Source organism: Vulpes vulpes, chromosome 7 (assembly GCF_048418805.1).
Source record: "Vulpes vulpes isolate BD-2025 chromosome 7, VulVul3, whole genome shotgun sequence".
Taxonomy (NCBI): domain Eukaryota; kingdom Metazoa; phylum Chordata; class Mammalia; order Carnivora; family Canidae; genus Vulpes; species Vulpes vulpes.
In genome coordinates this window covers 26,453,156-26,475,285 of record NC_132786.1, presented here as the reverse complement: position 1 = coordinate 26,475,285, position 22,130 = coordinate 26,453,156, and the positions used below count along the sequence as shown (strand labels likewise).

The 22,130-nt window shown below is 39.0% G+C and overlaps 1 long non-coding RNA gene across 1 annotated transcript in view; it reads left to right on the top strand.

Annotated features, from left to right (window-relative positions):
- LOC112916173 (uncharacterized) overlaps positions 1 to 21,800 on the top strand; it is an 89,114-nt gene extending 67,314 nt beyond the window's left edge. Inside the window, exon 4 of the long non-coding RNA XR_012002542.1 lies at positions 21,038 to 21,800. This is a non-coding gene — a long non-coding RNA (uncharacterized lncRNA). The remainder of the gene's footprint in view (positions 1 to 21,037) is intronic.
- Positions 21,801 to 22,130: the final 330 nt, after the last annotated feature.

The following is a 22,130-nucleotide window of genomic DNA, read 5'->3' as shown; positions in this document are numbered from 1 at the left end:
GCTGGATCCCAGGATTCTGCATAAAGCATTTCTGATGCACAAGAACCATGTCTTTTATTTAGGAAATGGTGGTGCTTGTTACAAGTTATGCAATATCCCTTTACCACAATGTTGAGAAATGTCCAGGAAACACACCCAGTGGAGATTTCCTCTAGTCTCTGGGTATATTCCCTCAAAGGTTTCCCAAAGTTACAAGATTTGCTTATACTACAGATTTGTATGTGGAGGCTGGAGTTACTCGCCTACTTCTCATTTCAGCAAAGTCTTCCTTTTCTACTTTTTTTCTTTTCTGTCCTTCCCTTCTTGCTCATGGGACTATTTTACTGGAAACTATTAATAATCCTCCCAAATTGCACTTTCAACTTTCCCCTAAAGAACAGAGGAAACAGACAACAGAAGTTGTGCACATATCAAACAAGAGAAAAACTCAGAAAGTAGCAAAGAAACCTGAAATAAAGCATAAGACCTATTTCATGGCCTCAAGGGGGAAAGCAAACAGAAAACCTACCACTGAAGCTCTAGGAATTTCAGAGGCCCTCTCTGGCCCTCTCTGATATTATGAGAGGGAAACTAATCACCCCAGATAGGTCGTTGAGAGTTTTAGAGTATCAAAATTCATTTAATGTTGCACCATTCGCAGATGTTGATAAAGTTTATTTCTAGCAGTTATTAAAAGCCCAATGTAGGGATGCCTGGGTGGCTCAGTGGTTGGGCATCTGCCTTTGGCTCACGTTGTGATTCTGGGGTCTTGGGATCAAGTCCCACATTGGGCTCTCCGCAGGGAGCCTGTTTCTCCCTCTGCCTGTGTCTCTGCCTCTGTGTCTCTCATGAATAAATAAAATTTAGAAAAAATAAATAAGTAAAATCCCCAATTTTTTTTGACAAGCTAAAGATATTGATTTTCTCAGGCTCAAACAGTCTTTTCGTTTTCCTTTTTTTCTTTTTCTTTTTTTTAAAGACAACTTTCAAAGGAATGTGAACACTTTTGATAATTTTCCAAGGAGCAGTTAATTACAGTACCTTTTTAGGATGTAAAAGATTATCAGAAGACTCTTTTCTTTACCTTATTTTGTAGTTTTGTGTGTTCTGGAGAGTTTCAAGAGTTTACACCAGAAGAAAACAGCTTTAATTCAGAATGGAAGTGCTTGGATGGGAAAGGATTGATCATGCTAATGATATTGTATATTGTTTATTCTTTCTTTCGCTCTCCCAAATATTTCCATCCATCTATTAACAAACAAAAGGTTTATTCCTGTTTGTTTAGTTTTGTTTCACTTTCTTTAAAAATCAGAGTACTCACTAATTGCTGTGGGAGTTTAAGTTACCCAGTCTAACAAAATGCCATCCAGAGTCTGAAACTATGTAACATCCATCCCTTTGAATAATCTACAATGTTTGCAACTCAGCTGCAATGTTTTTTTCAGGATCTAATCTTTCTTCAGAAGTTGAACAGCAAACAGCAGAAAATCGGTCATCTCAGAATTCTCCTTCCAGTGGAATGGGTCTAGGCTTTGTGTTTTAGATACATGTGAGCACAGTTCCAAAATCATCCATCTTGCTGAATAGCAGATGTGAGACCAGATAAGAGAATGTGTGATTCCGTGGTTTCCTTGTGCTCAATTTGTAATGATTCCACTATAAGCAAAAATAAGTAATGACAACATTTTTCTCAGACTTTGCCTTGAATCAGAATCGGAGGGCTTGCTCCATGGCTGGGCCTTACCCCTAGAGTTTCTGATTCAGTGGTCCTGGGGAAGCCCGAGAATTTGCACTCCTGAGTGCCCAGATGATGCTGATGCTACTTGGACAGAAACTGCACTTTGAGAACCGCTGTTCTAACTATAATGTTACAGCATGATAATCATACATGGCAATTTAGATGGATTTCTATTTTCCTCTCTGCATATGTAAGAGAAACTGAAAGATTAATGTGGGAATTTCACTTTTTGGTGAAGAACACATACAGAGAAAAATTATATTTTAAAAACCGACTATTCCCTATAACCTCAAAAGTGTAACATTGTATGTGTAAAACACCTGAGACAAACCAAGTCATCTTTTTCTCAATGATTTGCTGCTACAGAACAACTCTGGTTTTGCCTTTGCAAACAGATGATGAGATTGATGTCAGATGGCTATTGCTGAAGCTGGATCCATTTGTACACAAAACCTGTCTAATCAGCAGTCCAGTTGGCCTATTTTACATCACAGTATTTAATTAATGGTCATCTGCCCTGGTGGCAGGATTAAATCAGTACTGCTCCTACACCCAAAGCAAATGTCTTTCTCTGGAAATTTTACCTTTGGAATTCAAACACAAATCAAATTCCCTGAGTCACTATTCGAAGAACAGGTGCAAGAGTGCCCCACAACATGTTTTTATTGGTTTTGCCTCACTTAAAAAAAAAGTTAAAGTATTTATGGCTTTTGAAGACCACCAGTCTTTTAATATTCCCTATGTGATATTTCACCTTTTTAAAAAGCCCACGTGTCAGAAAAGAGGAGCTCTGGAGCTCAAGCTCATATGCTATGAAGCAGCCGAGCAAAGACCGCACCACCAGAACTGAGCGGTGGGTGTGGCTGTGGGTGCAGACCCAGCAGAGGCTGGGCGACACCCTGTGTGCAGGAGGAAAAGCCCCACAGGGCACCAGGACAGTGCTCTCATGCCAGCACTGGCAATTGTTGCACAGAGGCTGATGCACAACAAGTGCCTAAATATTTTCCTTTCCAAACTTTTGGTGTCCTGTAAGATGCAGCCTGAGTCTAGAACAGTTTACAATCTCTAGTGCTTACACCTAGGTCTGTGTTAGCAAAGTAGTCTTCAGGGAAAATGAATCAACAATATTGCACTTGGTTATGATTGTCAAGCATGTTCTCTCTTTGACCTGCCTCATCTAGAATCTCCCCTTCACCTTCCACTGTAACTGCTGCTGCCAGGGAGAGGCAGAGAGAGTCAGGGAAGTGCTCTTAGCCTTCACTTCATTCTTTCTCTACAGTTTTGATCCCTCTAACTTCTTCCTTTTACCTCACCCCTTATTCTTCTAATATATAAAATGACTACAAAGCCATAAACTGGTTGCCCAACTGCACAGGAGAAACAGCGCTTTTATTTTATTTTTAAGATTTTATTTATTTATTTATTTATTTATTTATTTATTCATTCATTTATGAGAGAGAGAGTGAGATTGAGCAGGGGGAAGGGCAGAGGGAGAAGGACAAGTAGACTCCGTGCTGAGCGCAGAGCCCAACAAGAGGCTTTTTTTAAAAAAAATATTTTATTTGTTTATTCATGAGAGACACAGAGAGAGAGTCTAGAGAGGCAGAGACACCAGCAGAAGGAGAAGCAGGCTCTATGCAGGGAGCCTGACATAGGACTCCAGGATCACGCCCTGGGCCGAAGGGGGTGCTAAACCGCTGAGCCACCCAGGCTGTCCCCATCAAGAGGCTTGATCCCATGACCCTGGGATCATGACGACTGAAACCAAGTGTCAGATGCTTTGCTGACTGAACCATCCAAATGCCCCACAATCCTTTTATTTTATATCTATGACTAGAATAGATCTAGTCTTAATTATATTTTTCAGTTTATTCAGTCTTTCTTTTCTCATTTTTTCTTTATTCTTTTTTCTCAGTCTCAAACTGAAGTGTCCTCAAGTTTTCCCACAAATTCGCAAGTTATTTTATTGTCCAATGGAGTGTGCTCAAAATAATTGAACTCTCAATGCTAGTCTCTCCAAAATATAAGTAAAAAAATGGTGATCTGCAAATATCATGTGCAAACTCCAACAAATATAGATTTTTAATATTATCTATGATTTTGGATTATGAGTGACTGTTTTCCATGATAATAGATAACATAGTATATTGCCTCATACTTTAGCAGGCTTTAAATTACTGACTGACTGATTGTCCTTTTGTCCTGTGAGTTTAATTATACAAAAACTGAAAGCTTATATTTTTATAATTATTCTCAAGCCAATGGTTTACTTAGTAAATTGCATTATAACAAAGTTTCTAAGGTTTGACAAAAGGATAAATTATTTTTCTTCACAATCTCCTAAGGCTATAGTTTTATAGTTATTTCTTTAAAGATTTTTTTTTGTTGATTTGAAAGAGTGAGAGAGAGCATGAGCAGGGAAGGGGCGGAGGGAGAGGGAGAAACAGACTCCCCACTGAGCAGAGAGACAAGTGAGGCTCCTGTTGAGGACCCTGGGATCATGACCTGAGTTGAGGACAGATGCTGAACTGACTGAGCCACCCAGGAGCCCTTATAGTAATTTCAAAACAATGTCTTTTGAGGGTGCTAAGACTAAAGGCCAGTGAGCAGATCAAGCTGAAAACAAAAATAACATGGATCCAATGAACTATTATTAATGAATAGCCAGTGGCCGCCAGACTCATATACTTGAGCTTGAAGTAAAAAACATAAAATGAGAAGTTCTCTTTCTGAAGCATTCATATCTCGAACCATGTAAACATCTCATAACAAATTTAACTTGTCTCCATAGTCTGCTACCTCATTCCAGCTTGACATGATGTCTAAACAGTGGCTGAAAAAGTAATTGTTCAGAAAAATGACCAGCCATGAAGTTCTATCCTGTTCTGAAAATGAAGCTAAGCAAATTCTGAAGAGGGGAATGTCCCTCAAGAGACTCACCTCCTCAGGGGACTCTCTAGATCTATCTCCCCTACTCCTTGCTTGGGGGACATGTTTCCCAGTATCATGGGAAAGAGGCTGTGATTTAGGCACAGAGAGTCAGACTAAGACTCTTTCAGGGCAGGTCCCATACATCCTCTCAAAGGTGAAGAAGAGAAGGGTCAGAATTGGCTGGAATTCTAACAGAAGTGATATCTTAGGGAATTGGGCTGCAAGTAAAGACTCGGGGGCTGCGGTTTTAGGCCAGGTTTCTCAAGTTCTGCTGGCTTAATTTGGAAGATAATGCTTATGGTAGCTGCTGTTCAGAATGGTGGCTTGTGGTTTTCATAACTTTGAATGTGATGTTTCAGAATGAGGTAGGATGGTGGTAACATATCAATACATATTTTCCAGTGGAAATAAAAAGTGAAAGGAACATGAAATCTTGAGTGTTTGGGGTTGGAGGAACACTTAAGACATTCGTCAACTACTTATTATTGATTTAAATGTACCTTTTCATCCAGAAAAAAAAAATCTTGTCTTCACTGTTTGATGGCCACTCCAAGAAGGGAAAATTAGAAAGTCTATTTTCTTCTTCTTCTGAGCTTTAGAATAGGAAAAGTGGGGCAGACTAGTGGTGAGGAGGAAGAAAAGGGACCAAGGAAAATCCTTCAAAGCATTTGTATTATATTTTTATTGACTTAAAACACTGATTATGATAACTGAGAAATGTTGAGAGTGGAGAGGAAAGAGCATGTTTTATATATTCATTAGTAGAGAATTGCCACAAACACAACAGCTATGATGCCTGATCTTACAAAGGAAAGTGGCTGAAGATGTAGATTCTAGGGGGAGACACACATGAGGCACTGACCTTGGGGACACAGCTCATTGGGGTGCCAAAACTTCCATCATCAAGATAAATAATATAATACTAGCAAATTCCTTAAATTCTGTGCCTGAGGCAAGTGGCTCACTCCCCTCATCCTAGTTCCATTGATGGATTCTAAATGAATTTGACAAATCTTTTGTGAAGAGGGTTATAGAAAGCAGATTTCTCAGGGCAGGGGCCAGGGAGGCGTTCCTTAGTTGGCCTTTAATGTGTCATGGGGACATCTGGGATATACATGCCAAGTGTAAGTGATTCAATGAGATCTTTGAAAATGTAACCCAGAAATTCCATACTTGAAACAATCTAGTTAGAAAATGTAAGCTTAAGTTTAAGGTGTGTATTGGGTTGAATGGTAGCCCTCAGAAAGATCTGTCCATATTCATGACCCCTGAGACCTGTGATCTCAGGTCTTAGATGTGACCTTTCAAATGTGACCTTATTTGACAAAAAAAAAAAAAAAACCCAAAAAAGTCTTTGCTGATATAATTAAAAATTAAATATCTGAGATAAGGAGATCACCTCGTGTTATGTTACCCGGGTGGGACCTGAATCCAACAGGTGGTGGGACCGGCGGGGGACACGCGGGGGGTGGGGGGGCGGGGGCCTCCCAGCCTGGGAAGCTTCAGACGCAAGGAACGGCTCCCCCCACCCCGCCCCGGGGTCTCCCGAGGCCTGCAGACTGACCCGCACCTTGATTCTGCACTTGGAGCTTCCAGAGCTGGGAGGGAATGAATGTGTGCTGCGGGGAGCCGTGGGGCTGGTGGTGGTGTTAACAGCCGCCGCGGGAAACGGTCCCCATACGATCCACCACAGGGGCATCGCAACGCGGGCGCTGGACCGCATCCCTGCGGAATGCTGCCCTCTTCGAGAGTAAACTGAGGCCCTGCCTTTAAGTAGGGTGACCAGGTAATTTATTGACCAAATCAGAATACTTTGGAGAAAAGGAGTACTATTCATCATGACGCCTGGACAGCGGGGGCAAATCCTGGACAGACTGCCCTATGTGATCAAGGGCCTAAACTGTAAATTCCCAGCAAATTACTGGTCCCTGCTAAGTTTGTTATTGGAACTACAACCTCACTTTAAGTATAGATGTTCAAGGAGTTCTAGTGTAGAGTGCAAACACTTCAGGGGTTTTTTGTTAAGTAGATCAACAGAAATGAGTACTGACTGGCCTTTGAAGCAAGGTTTTCTTTTGTGGTTTTATTTTTTAAAGATTATTTACTTGAGGGGGGACAGAAGGAAAGAAGCTCAAGCAGACCCCCGCTAAGCAGAGAGCAGGAAGCAGGGCTTGATCTCAGGACCTTGAGTTCATGACCTGCACAGAAATCAAGAGTCAGACTCTGCTTCGCAGATTGAGCCACCCCGGTGGCCCTGAAGCAAGGGTTTATGTTGCAAAAATCACTGAGCAGATATGCTTACAAGAGCAGGGACTCTGACTCTAGAGAGCTGGAGGACCAGCACTGCCTGCCGTGGGACATTGGACCAGCTCTCCAGTGTCGTTGCAGGGGGTGTAATGGGTACGTTTGTGTGTTTGTCATTAGCAGCAGCGCTTTCTATTACGCCTGAGTTTCATGGTGTTTTGATTATTAAACAGCTAGAGGAGCTTAAGTATTTGGGCGAGAAAAGTAGAACCAAAAAAATCTATTTTTCTCATGTTAAGGGGTGTATAAAATCTTTAACTGAATCCACTTAGAGAAGAATTATCACTTCAAAATCATACAACAGTGTACCTTGGCTATAATGTTCATTAACCAATCAGATTTTTTTTAAGACTTTATTTATTTATTCATGAGAGAGACAAAGAGAGAGGCAGAGACACAGGCAGAGGAAGAAGCAGGTTCCATGCAGGGAACCTGATGTGGGATTCGATCTTGGGTCTCCAGGATCATGCCCTGGGCTGAAGGTGGTGCTAAATCGCTGAGCCACCCAGGCTGTCCCAATCAGTTTTTTTTTTTTTTTAAAAACCAATCAGTTTATGTTTTAGTTTAGAAATCTAACTTCATTATGACAACATACACTTTAAACTTTGATAATATGTTTGGTATTTCTCTGGTTTTAACTGTGTTATATATGCTGTAGCAATGCGAAAAAAATGTTTTTTCTATATTTCTAGGGTATATCAATGAAGCAATATCTAAGTTTCAGCTTTACAATAAAAAATATTTCTGGCACCAGCTATATGCTGGGCACTTTCTCACATGCTAGGGATGCAAAGATGTGAGTACCATCTCCACCTGTTCCACTTTCTGCCCTCTCTTCCCCATTCTGTACCCTGGAGACTGACCCTTACCGATGGCTCCCTTGCCTCCTGGCTTCCAGTCAGTGTTGGCTGCACCTGAGAAGTGGTGCTCATCTGTCAGCAGCTGTGTCCACTTGACTTTCTCTGGTTCTCACTCGAAAAGGATTCCAGTAACTGGTCAGCTCTAGGGCTGGTAAATATGGGGTTTGGGGGAGCTGGTGAGAGAAGGGAAGGGATGATACTATAGGATTTCTCTCATTTTCCTAAACTCTGCTCACAGTTTTGTAAATAGTCTGTTTGTTAAACTGACTCCAGATTACTAATATGAGAGGCTAAGATCCTAATTGAAGAAAGTGCGGACTCACCATGAAGGAGCTCACTTCTAGCTGGAGAGACAGACGTATAACAGCTAACTGTATCATAAAATAAAACTTTACAGTTAAAGGCCCATGCAAATTGATGTCAGGGCCCCGAGGAAAGAATGAGGATGTGTTCCCAGGAAAGACAGAGGCGAGGAGACACACAGAGTAGTCTTCACCCAGAGCATAGCACCTGAGCCATGGAGAGAGCAGAGGTGGTGGATTTCCTGGCATCTTTATGCCCTCACAACCTAAGAGATATTGGGCTGGTTCGTTAATGATCGTGACACAGACTCAGGAAGAAAGAGGAAAGTCCTGGAGATCCCACTGTGGTGGGGTTTTCATGGTTACTATTATAGAATAATGATATGTGGTGAGATGAGCAATAAGCCCAAGCCCGAAAGCCTTCCAGTCCTAAACTTGTTGCTAGCTAACTGTATGAACAAAAGAGTGTTTCCTACCTAAGCTTCTCTCTGTTTCAGCTGCTTCCTCTACTAAGTGGAGAGGATAATTCCTGCCCTCCCTCTTAGAGGATTTCTGCGAGGCTCAAAATGAAATAGTGCTTGTAAGAATGTCATAGGACTAAAGCACTGTACAGATGTAGAACATGTAGGTGTAGGTAAGATGGAACAAGGTTAGCCATGAGTTGATGATAATTGAAGCTAGATGATAAGCACATAGGAGTTTATTACACATTCTACTTGTGTGTGTGTGTAGAACATTGTGTTGAGAAATAATTGACTTACAGAAAAGCTGCAAAAATAATACAGAAAATATCTGTATACACTCCATCAGATTCCCCAAATGTTGATAATATACCCCTTGTGCTTTGTCATTCTCTGTATGTAATATGGATGAATGTGTATGTATTGGGTTATTAAATCATTTGAGAATAAGTTATAAACATGATGACATTTACTCCCATGAATGTGTATTTCCTACAAACAAATTCATCCTCTTTCATGCCCACAGTACAATTATCAAAATGAGGACATTAATGGCTATATAGTATTATAAATATTACATGTATGACACTTATACAGTATTATCTATGCTTCATAGCTCAGTCAAATGTCATCAAATGTTTCACTAACCTCTTTTATAGCTAAAGAAAAAGAATTTTTGCTTTCTGGTCCAGTATCCAATCAAGGATCCAATCAAGGACCACACTTGCGTTTAGCAGATGTTTGTTTAATGTCTTTAATCCCTTTAAATCTGGATCAGTTCCTGTCTTGTCTCTCTCTCTTTTTTTTTATCATCTTGCAGCGCAGCCCTTTATTTTGTAGAATGTCCCTCAGTCTAGGCTTGTCTGATGTTTCCTTATGATTAGATTCAGGGTGTACATTTTTGATGAGAAAGCCATGTTACAGAAACCCAGGTTCAGCTTCCCGTTGTTCTAAAGGCTAATACTCAAGAGATAGGTTTGGACTGGAAAGGAATATGAGCTTTATTCAGAGGCCAGCCACCTGGGAGAAGGTAGACTCTTGTCCAAAGGCCTATCCAAGGTTTCTGCCTGGCCCATGAATTTTTAAAGGGAGTGCAGTGGTCTGTGACATTTCTTGATCAGGGGCAGACTCAGTGATGTCAGCCTCAAGAGTTATCGTGGTGCTTGGAGATTGGGCGAGAAGGTCCGATTCCTTGTACCAGGGCCTGTGCAGGAGTATTCTCTTGTTTCTTTAAAGGAGGGCAAGGCCTACAGATGTGCAAAGGGAGGCCAGTAAAGTCATTTTTCACCTTAAAAAAAGTGACCTTAAAAAATAAAAGAATTTTGATATAAGACTGCTGGGCTAATCAGAAAGCTAAGGGGGCTTCAAACAGACTTCTTGGCCTCTATGGCCTGGAACATTCTGGTCTTTCATTCCTTAAGGCCTGCAAATCTCCAAGAAAGTAAATTAGTTCTGGTGAAGGGCCTTAAGTCAGCAAGCAAGAAGTATGCTAACTTAAAGCAAGGTAATAACCCTTAAGACCAGCTGGAAGGCTGTGACAACCACAGAAGGGATGTATCCTCTCAGAGTGTCCTATCAAGAGTCACACAATATCTGTTTGTCACATTATTTGTGACTAACTTTACTTGATTAAGGTTATTTAAGCCAGTAAAGCTACATTTTCTCTTTGTCATTAATAAACATCTTGTGAAGAGATCATTTACTTTCATATATTTTTAATTTATATTTTTATAATAGAAATAGGGACAGTGGGGGATCAAGAGTTTAGTTTTAGATAAATTAACTTGAGATATCAAATAGAAAATCAAATATATGAATATGAAGCTAAGAGTAGTGTTTTAAGGTAGTGTGGTATAATGAATCATTGAGTAGATTGAGGAGGAAATAGAAAAGGAAGTCAGGAGCTTTGTAGAATTTTTTATAAGTTTTGATTGTGAGAAAACAAAATAATGGGGTTGGTAACTGTAGGGAATATAGGGTCAGGAAAGGATTTTTCTAAATTTTGGGAAATAGAAAAACATCCTGACATGCTGATAGGAATGATGCAGCAGGCACAGAGGGATTGGAGGGGGTAAGTGGCACAATGGAGAGAGGGGTTTTCAGAGGCAGTGAAGTCTCTGAGCATAGTTATCCTCAAGGCAGGAAGCTGGGTTCCCATCCCAGTTCTGCCACTATCCAGCTGTGATGCTTGGGTAAGGAAATCAAACCCTTAGTACCTCAATTAATCCATTTGAAAAGTAGGAGTGTTAATGAGAGTGAAGTAAGATGATATTTATAAAAAACATAGCACAGTGTCTGTGAAGTGAGTGCTATGTACATGCAAAGTTAAACATGATCTTGAACTCACAGTCATTTAATACCTTAGAATTGTTTTCTCTCTGAGCTGAATTCTGGGGTATTTCCTCAGAACCCTTCTGCTCTTCAATTACATCTAATTTGTTATTTAATCCAGACTTTGAAATTTTAACTTCAATAACTGTATCTTTCATTTTTAGTTCTCTTTAGATTCCCCTTTCTTCAGATAGTGTCTTGATCTTTAAAATGGTTTCTATTTCCTGTTTTAACTTTTAAATTATTTAAACATAATTATTATATAGTCCCTTTCCAATATTTCAATTTGGTAGGGAGCACATGTTTTCCTATATATTTATATGTGCTGACTTTCTCTTATGGTGATTCATTTTCTTTTGTGGTTTGTAACTTCTATTTGTGAGTTCATTTTTGACTGAAGTTGTTTGTTTCTCTGGGTGTCCCATGAGACTTATTTTGCATTTTCTTTTGCCAATTGTTCTATGGGCTTCAGTGACCTGGGAACCATTTTTATATTAATTTTGCAGCTTATTACCCCACAGATTAGGGCTCTATACTTACTGGAATTTCTTTTTTTTTTTTTACTTACTGGGATTTCATAACAGGATTTGTTGTCCATTTATTTGATTTTTATTTTAAAATCAGAAGCCTTTCCAGAACAGCTAATAGTAGAATTTTCTGGAATGTCTTTCCAGGGACTTAGCTACAGAAAGCTTTTCCCAGTTTCAGTTCTCTATTTTGCAGTCTTAAGACCACATCAAAATACCCTTCTTGGGGCATTAAAACCTCAGTCTTTTGGACCTGAATCCAGGGATGATGTGCCCCCTGGGCTGCCAGAGGCAGTTTGTAAGCCTATCACTCTGCCTGAGACATTTCTTGCTGTTACCAATAACAGTAGAAAGTCCATTTGTTCTTTCAATCTTGGCTATGTGTTTACACACTTCTTTTGTTATATTTTATGTGTTTGTAGAAGGGATATAACTTGTTTTAGACCAAATGACCCTTTTGTAGGAACCAGAACTCTGCCACTTAATAGATATAGATATGTAGATATTATAAAGAGACCTAGCAGGAGGATTTTCCTGAAGAATATGCAAGCCATCTTTTTCTCTATAGATTCTTCAAACTCAGCTCCTGGGGTAAGCTAGATCAAGGATCCAGAGCTGGGTACCAGGAATGCATCTTATCAGGCCTCTTGTAGAATCGCTTTTCTCAAATTACAATTTGACATGACATTCTCACCTTATATAGGCATATTTTATCAGAAACAGCCCTGTGAAACCCATCATTGCCTTTGCTATAAAGATATTGCTGAAAAGAGCAAATTCTGCCTTCTGTATTCCTCCTGAGTAACTGGATTGGTTTTCTTTGGTGGAAACTCTGAATTGAGTAACTGCTAGCGTTGACCTCTTTGAATGGACAATAAGAAAGCTTAAAGCCAAGTTTGTAGCCAACTTCTAATAAGAGTATAAGGTTCTTGGCATGCATTATTGGATTCCAACCTTGCTCTTGGCTCCATCTTATTTAACTATGCCTATTTTTTCTCTTTCAGTCTTATATATTTGAAATGTACTTTATCTTGTTACATTGTATTTATCTCTGTAAACTATTTTACATTTTTGACAGGGTAGGGTGGATGATGTGTGTCTATGAATGACTAACATTAATGTGTAAGGTACCAAGCTAGTTGAATAACACAGTAAATTGACCTCTATGAGTTTCTATTAAGGGCAGGAAATAATTTATAATCCAAGGGCAAAAGAATGAAGATATCACAAAATAATAGACAACTGTTAAAAATTAAAGTTGAGGAATATTTATAGGAATGGGACACACACAACAACAAAGTATTTATCTAATGCTCCCCCTCTCATGTATCCAATAAGAGCAATGCAATAATAAATCAGTAATAATTATCTCCTTTAGTAGGAATCTACTTCATCTTATTTTATTATTTATGTATTCTTTATTTTCCAAAATATTGATTATAAACATATATTTCCATTATAATTATATAATGGAAAAGCAGATGAATACCACTGTATCTGTCAGGGCTGCAAGAGGAAACAACATTCACTCCAAATGGTTTAAATAAAGAGAATTGAATGGTGGATATTCTAAAGAGGCATGTGCTGTTAAAAGAATGAGCAAAGATTGTTCAGGCTTCCCAAAAATAGTAACTCCCCCCGCCACCTAGGGTATTGGAAGGGTACGAGAGAAAAGAAATAAAACAGTGGCTTGGGGCCAGAGGCTATTCCACCAGAACTGTAGTCACAGAGAAACATGAACATTTACAGAGATACAGTGCCAAAGCAGAGAGGCAGGAGGAAGGAAGTATTCAGATCTCTCTCCTTTGCCCCCTGTGATGGTCAATTTTGGGTCAACTTGACTGAGCCACAGTGTGCCCAGATATGTGATCAAGCATTATTGTAGGTGTTTCTGAGGGTGTTTGGGGATAAGCATAACCTTTAAATTGGTAGATCGAGTAGATTACCCTCCAGAATGTGGGTGAACTTCATCCAATCAATTGAAGGCCTGAAAAGAACAAAAAACTGCCTGTCCCCCAAGTAAGAGAGAATCTTTCCTTTCTGACTGCCTTTGACTTTATCCTACTTTTGCACTTCTCTGAAACATGAAGTTTTTCTGGATCTCAAGCCTGCCAATCCTTGGGAGGGAACCCCATACCATTGGCTCTCCTGGGTCAGCAGCTTCCTGAGTGACCCTACAGATCTTGGAGCTTGTTAGCCTCCAGATTAGTGTGTGCCCATTAATTATAATACACCTATAAATTATGCACACATGCACACACATCTAGTTGGTTCTGTTTGTCTGGAGAACCCTAATATCTGACTAGTACACACTCTGAACTCCTATTGGTGCTTTCCATTGGCCAAAACCAGCCAGCAGAGGACCTGGATGATGTCCTGGGGCTCAGAGCAATGCAGAAGACAGTGGCTGAGTCCCAGGGTTGTGCATGCTGAGGGGGTGGTGGAGGTCAGGGGTGTGAACAAATGGAGACAAACAAAATGCTATGGTAGTTGAGAGAAGGGAGAGATTGGAACCAATGGGGAAAATTTTATATAGAGCTATTTATCTGTGGATAAAATGGGATTATGACAAAATTATGTAATAGCTATAAAGTTCTGTAATATGCCAGCTCTTATGAAGATTAAGCTGCATAGTACTACACACCACAGGATGATACTACGTACCCAATAAAAATTGTAATAGCACTGGGGCTCCTGGGTGACTCAGTTGCTTAGTAGGTTGAGCGTCTGACCCTTGGTTCAGCTCAGGTCATGATCTCATGAGTTGTGGGACTGAGCCATCTGGGGCTCTTCACTCAGTGGGGAGTCTGCTTGAAGATTCTCTCCCTCTACTGCCCCACTCATATGTGTGCTCTCCTTTCTTCTCTGTCTCTGTCTCTCTCTCTCTCTCTAAATAAATAAATCTTAGAAAAAAATTATAGTAGCACTTGTCATGTGCCAGACCCTATGCTAAACTCTTTACATGAGAAATTGGATATTTCCTTTTTAAATGTTAAATAATGAGGCAGAAAAATGAACCCCTTTACAGAGGCCTAGACATGTAAAATGCAGCAGATGGTTGGAGGAATCATTGCAGTTTGCTCAGGCACTCTGCCAATAAGAAGTCCTACGGCTTGAGGAGACCATGATGCCATTTTGGGTTTCATGTTCATTCAATGCAATCCTAGTTATGGCCAGAACAACACTGACCTGTAGTCCAGCCAGAGCCATGTCATGTATAAAAACAACCTCAAATGCCCAAAACTTCACATCAGGAATGGTTTATGTTCTTGCAGGAGGAGAGTAAGCTCTTTCAATTTAGGGGACCTGTAGTAATCTCCCCTGGCTGTGGCCCATGCCCAAACCTAGAAAGTAAGTAAAACAAGAAGAAAGCTCAGAAGGGCATACGAGGAAACAAATCAGTTGTCAGTCATGGAAAGGAGTGGGGAGGTGTTCCACTTTCTGCTGATGTGAAATTCTATTTCCTCTAGTTTTGTCAGTGTCGTGCCAAGCCTTTGGAAGAATGAAGGTGGGGATGGTCCTGCTGTCAGATAACTGTAGGTCCTTTAATAGGAAGAGAAAAAAGCAAAAGTGAAAGGAAGCCAAGCGAAATGGATCAGATCATTCTCTGCAAAGTATTAAAGCCTGTGGCAAAGCCAGGGAGGCTTCTCCTCATTGTCCCTAGGACTTTTCTGGGCAGAGCATTTTGAAGGTCAGCCTGACGTAGAGCCTGACATCAATCTGACTCCTATCTGCCCTGAAATGGTTCTTGTCACTGACAGATCAGACAGGAATGTTGTGGCTTGTTCAGGGTTCTCTAGGCACCAGTTAAGAACATCCAGTTTGGGAGCATCTGGGTGGCTCTGTCGGTGAAGCATCTGCCCTCGGTTCAGGTCATGATCTCAGGGATGGAGTCCTGCTCAGTGGGGAGTGTGCTTCTCCCTCCCTCTACCCCTCCCTCCACTTGTGCTCTCTCTCAAATAAATAGATAAAATCTTTAAAAAAAAAAAAAAGAACATTCAGTTTATTTATTTTTAAAGATTTTATTTATTTATTCATGACACACACACACACACACACACACACAGAGGCAGGGACATAGGCAGAGGGAGAAGCAGGCTCCATGCAGGGAGCCTGACATGGGACTCAATCCCAGGTCTCCAGGATCACAGTCCTGGGCTGAAGGCAATGCTAAACCACTGAGCCACCTGGGCTGCCCAAGAACATTCAGTTTAATTGCTCACATGACAAAAGACACTATATTCCAGCCTGAGCTTTGACTGGATATTTTGGGAGCCATGATTATTGACATAACCTGAGTTAAAGTGCCTAGTGAATGACTGGATCTTAAAGAGCAAGAGGCCAAACGTGTGACACTGAAATGAAACAGGATCAGGATCTATGAATAAAGGAAGACAGCCAACAGCCCAGACATTGATAAGTCCCGCATAGCTTCAAGATTAATCTGCTCTGGCTACCCAGGACCTGAGGCTGGTACTGCAGGTTGGGCATAGGGGAAGGATCTTCCATTCTCAAAGAACTTCATGTCACAGGTCTGGGAGCCAGGGAGTATGGGTTCTAGTCCGAACCCTGTCTCTAAGTTTTCCTATGTCTTATGGTGAAATGGCTTCTCTGGCCTCAGCCTCTTCATAATTAAAATGGTAGAGTTGTTTGTGTAAGAAGGCTTCTAAGGGCTTTCCCTGTAGGGGAAATAGCTCAGTAGTATACCCGTGAGTTCCAGAACCTAAGGTAGTGGCACCTAAAACATGGGTTTCTAGTCTTTGTGCAGCTTCTGATAAACTTCAAAGGAAAAACAATCTCAGCTCCAGAACCTGGCACAGGATGTCCATACTGCCAGGGGCATCTTGGATTCTGACCTCTAGCTGTGATCCAAGAGAGCTTGTCAAATGGCAGACAAATTGTCACTAGCTTATTTTATGTCGTGGCGGGCATTATTAACGAATCATATTATTTTCCTAAAACCCTTCTCAACTCAGAGCTTCAAGCAAACACTACTAATAGATTAGGGTAGGCTTGCTAGATGAAACTTATTTGCTATCTCTGCTCTCATCTTTCCTTCTAGTTTGACATTCTTCATTGGATAACATCAAGATTAATTGGCTTGCATGGAAAATTCAGCTATTGTATGAGATGACTACATTTGAATTAGGGCTTTAAGTAATTGAACTCTATAGACAACAGTCTTTGTATTTAAGTATTACATTAGTGAAGACATTTGTTCTCATAATTTAGCACTGTGTAAACAAAGATGCGGTTACCATAGAATCATGGCATGTGAAGAAAAGAAACCGTAAACATGTGTCTGGACATCCTTTTGTCCCTTGGAAGAAACACAGTGCAGTTATCATAACACATTCAGTGACAATATTGCTTTATCTATGCTGAGTAATAGTATTACATGTGTCTCTTCTGGGAGATTTCCATAATCTAATGGAGTTTCACATTTGGTCTTAATTATCTTTTACTTAATTTAATTCATTTGATTTAATTTAGATTGTTGTCTACCAAGCTAAGTTTTTCATCCTTTTCTTGTATATATACATAGCAATTATTAAAAGGTAGCTATCATATCCATTTCCAAATGTCACAAGTGGGTTAAAAATTCTTTGGGCTGGGCCCTAGGTGGCTCAGCGGTGTAGCGCCTGCCTTTGGCCCAGGGTGTGATCCTGAAGACCTGGGATCAAGTCCCCTGTCGGGCTCCCTGCATAGAGCCTGCTTCTCCCTCTGCCTGTGTCTCTGCCTCTCTCTCTCTCCCTGTGTCTCTCATGGATAAATAAATAAAATCTTTAAAAAAAAATGTGTGTGTGTGTGGGGGGGGGGGGGGTTTGCATTACATCATCTACTCTGATGTTTGATGCTCTTCCCAGAATCATTTCCAAGTTATCTACATTATGTTAAGTAGCGAAATACACTTGGGAAGTTTTTCCTTTGTCAACATAGAAAGTTTGTGTAGGTTCTTTGAATTTTGTGTGATAAAACTGGTGTTTAGCTTTTCATATTCTTCACTCATTCAAAGATAGTTTCTTCCATAACTCACAGTGAGGACCAGAGAAGACCAGAAGTAAGGAGCTTAGTTGAGGAAGTGTGAGTTATCAGAACAAGCCAGGAGGAGACATATTTGCATTAAGATGCAGCAGACCATCTGGGAGAAATCAAGACCAGTAACATATATGACAGAGCTTCTCCACTCTGATGAATGCATCTGAATAAAAGGGGGCACATGGTGTCCCTATCTGGGTCAAGAGCACAGTGGGTGAGCATCAAAAGTACCTTAACCAAACAGAGAATTGAGGTACCTGTCCATGTCCTGGAACACTGGTCCAAGGCTGACATAGGGTAGAGGCTGACTCATAGTGAAGCTAATAAAACTTATGCTGTAGGGCCCCTAGCTTCTATGAACCACTTCCAAGAGGCCCTGGGAGGGGCCTTAGCAATGTGTTTACACAGTCAGATGTTCTTTTTAAAATATGCTCGCAGAAAGGAAAAGAAAAGATATTTTGTTTTTAAATTTTTATTTATTTATTTTAGAGAGAGAGAGAGAGAGTCAGAGGAGGGGCAGAGGGAGAAGAGAATATTAAGCAAACTGTGTACTGAGCATGAGCCCAATGCATGACCCAAAGATCGTGACCCTGAGATCACAACCTGAGCTGAAACCAAGTCAAACTCCCAACCAACTGCATCACATAGGTGCCCCAAGAAAAGATATTTTAAGCACTGTTGGTCAAGATTTCAGTCTCTGTTTGTCTCTGTCCTTTATCTCATATTGGGTGTTTTAATAAGCTCATGTCCATTGTCTAGTTGGGTCTTTTGCCTGAATTTTTTGAACTAGTCATTTGGTTTTTGGTGTTGAGTTGTGTAAGTCCTTTGTATATTTTGGATAATAATGCCTTATTACATATATCATTTGTAAATATCTTCTCCCGTTTAGTTGTCTTTTTGTTTTGTTGATGGGTTCCTTTGCCGTGTAAAAGCTTTTTATTTTGTTTAGTCCCGACACTTTGTTTTTACTTTTGTTTCCTTCATCTGAGGAGACAGATCCATAAGTATGTTATCAAGACCAATGTTGACAACATTATTGCCTATGAGTTTTTTTAAGGAGTTTTATGATTTCAGGTGTTACATTTAGGTCTTCAATCAATTTTGAATTCATTTTTGTGTACAGTGTAAGAAACTTATTCAGTTACATTCTTCTGCATGTAGCTGTCAAATTTTCCTGACATCATTTATTGAAAAGACTGTCTTTTCTCCATTATATATTCTTGCCCCCTTTGTCCTAAATTAATTGAGATAGGGTATTTCTAGGCTCTATCCTGTTCTATTGATCTGTTTGTTTTTGTGCCAGTATCATGCTGTTTTGATTACTAAAGTTTTGTAATATAACTTGAAGTCCAGAATTGTGAAACCACTAGCTTTATTTTTCTTTCTCAAGATTGCTTTGGCTACTTGGGGTCTTTTGTGGTCCCATATAAATTTTAGGATTATTTTGTTCTAGTTCTGTGAAAAATTCTATTGGTATTTTGATGAGGATTGCATTGAATCTGTGGATTGCTTTGGATACTATGGACACTTTAATAATATTAATTGTCTCAATCCATGAGCATGGTATACCTTTTCATTTGTTTGTGTCTTCTTCAATTTCTCTCATTAATGCCTTATAGTTTTGAGTATAGGTCTTTCACCTCCTTGGTTAAATTTATTCTGAGTGATCTTACTTTTTTATGATTTAAAAAAATATTTATTTATTCAGAGAGAGAGAGAGAGAAAGAGAGGTAGAGACACAGGCAGAGGGAGAAGCAGGCTCCGTGCAGGGAGCCCGATGTGGGGCTCCATCCAGGGTCTCCAGGATCACACCCTGGGCTGCAGGCAGCGCTAAAACACTGCACCACCAGGGCTGCCCACAATCTTACATTTTATGATACAATCCCAAATAAATGGGATTTTTTTCTTAATTTCTCCTTCTTTTACTTCATTATTAGTGTATAGAAATGCAACTGATTTCTGTAGATTAATTTTTTATCTTGCAACTAAATTCATTTATTAGTTCTAAAACTATTTTGGTGGAGTCTTTAGTTTTCTACATCATATCATCTGCAAATAGTGACGGTTTACTTCTTCCTTACCAATTTGGATGCCTTTTATGTCTTTTTCTTGACTGAATGCTGCAGTTCGGACTTCCACTACTTGGATTGAAGAAAAGTGGTGAGAGTGGACATCCTTATCTTATTCCTTATCTTAGAGGAAAAGCTTTCAGTTTTTTTACCATTAAATATAATGTTAATTGTGGGTTTTTCATAAATGGCCTTTATTTTGTTGAGGTAGGTTGTCTTTGAACCCACTTTGTTGAGAGTTTTTATCATGGACATATGTTGTATTTTATCAGATGATTTTTCTTTATCTATTGAAATAATCATATTTTTTTATCCTTCCTCTTGTTAATGTGATATATCACATTGATTTATCTGTGAATATTGAATGACTCTTTAATATACTGTGGAATTTAGTTTGCTAATATTTTATTGAGAATTTTGTGTTCATGTTCATCAGAGATGTTGGCTGGTAGTTTTCTATTTTTATAGTGTCTGTCTGATTTTGGTATCAGAGTAATGCTTGGCCTCAGTGAATGGATTTGAAAGTGTTTCTTCCTCTTCTATTTTTTAGAATAGTTTAAGAATAGTTTTTTTTTTTTTAATGAATAGGTATTTTTTGAATGTTTGGTAGAATTCACTTGTGAAGCCATCTGGTCTATTTGTTTTGTGGTGAGTTTTTTGATTAGCAATTCAGTTTTAATACTAGTAGTCTGTCTGTTCAAATTTTCTATTTCTTCTTGATTCAGTTTTGGAGGCTTGTATGATTATAGGCATTTATCCATTTCTTCTAGATTGTTCCACTTATTGGCATATAATTTTCAAATATTTTCTTGTAACTGTATTTCTGTAGTGTTGGTTATTAGTTCTCCTCCTTCATTTCTGATTATTTATTTATTTCATTTATTTGAGTGTTCTTTTTCTTGAGTCTGGCTAAAGGTTTGTCAATTTTGTTTATCTTTTCAAAGATTAAAAAGAGTTTTAAAAGATCTTGGTTTCATTGCTATTATTATTTTATAATCTTTTTTTTAAGGTTTTATTTATTCATGATAAAGAGAGAGAGAGAGAGAGAGAGAGAGAGAGACAAAGACACAGGCAGAGGGAGAAGCAGGCTCCATGCCGGGAGCCCTACACGGACCCGATCCCGGGACTCCAGGATCATGCTCTGGGACAAAGGCAGGCGCTGAACCCCTGAGCCACCCAGGGATCCCCGCTATTGTTATTTTAATCTCTATTTCATTTATTTCTGCCCTAATCTTTATTATTTTCTTCTTTCTAACAATTTTGGGATTTATTTGCTCTTCTTTTTCTTGCTCCTTTAGGTGTGAAATTAGGTTGCTTATTTGAGATTTTTCTTATTTCTTGAGGTAGGTCTATGTATCTATAAACTTTTTTCTCAGAGCTGCTTTTGCTATGTCCCAAAGATTTTGGATCATAACATTTTCATTTTGACTTGTCACCATATATTTTTCAATTTCCTCTTTGATTTCTTCACTGGCCCATTTTGTTTATTTTTTTAGGTGAAAGATTATCCTGATGTTGCAATGAGAAGTGCAATGAGAAGTTTTCTTCAAAAACACTGGAACTTTCATGGAAATAATTAAGCTGATTATTGGATTTGATGCATTTTTGTGTGATCAACTAACAATTTTTAAAAAATGACTTGCTTATGCAAAATAATTTACATAACATTAGTCAAAATAACTGGAAATCCTTTACAAAATGAGTTGCAAAATCAAATAAATAAACCAGAAACAAATACTACTCCATAACTGTAAATTCTTCATAGGGTATAGCAAATGCTTTATCAGTTGGTGATTATTGTGCATTAGTCTTATAACAGAAAAACCTATGCATAATTTTAACTTTGTTACCAAATTAAAACCATTTATCTGTGACTTTATTCAGAAAAGTAAAAGAAATGGTCATCCTATGACAATATATGAAGGAGGCTACAAAGGGCAACAAGCACCCTTTCAAATATTAATAATTATGTAGGGCATATGACATACACAGCTCATTCCTTAATCACTTTAGAGAAAAAGCTGCCCCAATAGTACTGGTTACTATAGTATTTTTTTAATTTAATTTTTTTTTTAATTTTTTGGTTACTGTAGTATTTTCACAATAGTTAATAAGTCTGCTTTTCAGGCTTGTCTAGTACAGTACTACCCAATAGAAATATAATATGAGCCATATTAAAATTTTCTAGTAATCACAGTAAAACAAGTAAAAAGAAATAGTTGAATTATATTTTAATCATGCTTTATTTAACCCTATGGACGTTACTATGCAATCAATAAAAATACATTTAAATATTTAAATAATTTTTTGTGTACTAAATCTTTGAAATCTGGTATGTACTTTAGGTCGCAGCACCCATATGACTAGCCACATTTCAGGTGTTCCATAGCCACATGTGGCTGGTGGTTACTACATTGGATAGTGTAGGTATAGTAGTTTGTGTATTTTAAACATATATGACTACTCATATTTTTCTTTAAAGGGACTAAATACAATTAAACAGTTTGTCTATTATAAAGTATTCAAGCCTTGCAACAGGGGTGCAAACTAATAACAAGTTAAAGTTAACTGCAGGGCTAGATCAGATAG